This window comes from Octopus bimaculoides, chromosome 14, assembly GCF_046866305.1.
Source record: "Octopus bimaculoides isolate indiv1 chromosome 14, ASM4686630v1, whole genome shotgun sequence".
NCBI classification, from domain to species: Eukaryota; Metazoa; Mollusca; class Cephalopoda; order Octopoda; family Octopodidae; genus Octopus; species Octopus bimaculoides.
In genome coordinates this window covers 33,205,976-33,206,876 of record NC_142941.1, presented here as the reverse complement: position 1 = coordinate 33,206,876, position 901 = coordinate 33,205,976, and the positions used below count along the sequence as shown (strand labels likewise).

At 39.2% G+C, this 901-nt stretch overlaps 1 non-coding gene across 1 annotated transcript; it reads left to right on the top strand.

Moving 5' to 3' along the window:
- The first annotated feature begins 475 nt into the window (after positions 1–475).
- Positions 476–578, top strand: LOC128249460 (U6 spliceosomal RNA). The gene has a single exon (XR_008265581.1). It is a non-coding gene; the product is annotated as a U6 spliceosomal RNA (small nuclear RNA).
- Positions 579–901: the final 323 nt, after the last annotated feature.

The following is a 901-nucleotide window of genomic DNA, read 5'->3' as shown; positions in this document are numbered from 1 at the left end:
ATTTTCATATGCGTGCTTGTGGATGTGGTTTGTGTGTGTGTGTGTGAGAGAGAGATGATCTGCATTAGTATATGTCAGTGCATGTGCGTGTTGTGCGTGTTTTAAATTTTGCCATATTTATTGACTAAATCAGTGGACGAATGACACGACCATGACTTTTATTTATTTATTCATTTATTTATTTATGTTTGTATATGCAGGGAGAGGCTCCAAGAGTGGAGGGAAGAAAACATGACTCATGAATTATTCTCAGACTAGAAACTTGCTTCGAATTCTAGCAACAAAGCTATGGGACAGAAACCCGAGTGCCAGTTTATCATGGTAGACCGGACGATGGTTTAAGTCAGTCATAGGCAAACTGCAGCCCACGTGACGTTCTGAATTTATCTTGATTTTATTTTGGTAGTGCTAACCGCCTGATGATATGTCATGCATCATGCGACCCGCTTGGTTTAAGTAGATCTGTTAAGAACTTGTATTAGTGCAGCAATACATATACTAAAATAGGGACGACACAGATATTAACATGGCCCCTGTAAAAGGATGACACGCAAATTCGTAAAGCATTTCATTTTATTTATTTAGTTTGTTTTTTTGTTTTGTTTTTTTTTTTCGTTGGCGTAAGCATGGTTGTGTGGTTAAGAAGCCAACTTTGCAACCATCTAATTTCGGGTTCTGTCACAATGTGGAGCGCTTTGGACAAGTGTTTCTACCATAGCCACTGGTCAACCAATACTTTGTGAGTGAAGCTGATAGACGGAAATTGTATGGAAGACTGTCGAATAAATCTGTGTGTGTGTGTGTGTGTGTGTGTGTGTGTGTGTGTGTGTGTGTGTGTGTGTGTGTGTGTGTGTGTGTGTGATTACTGATTTTGTGCCTAAATCAGAAATCTGATACCTAA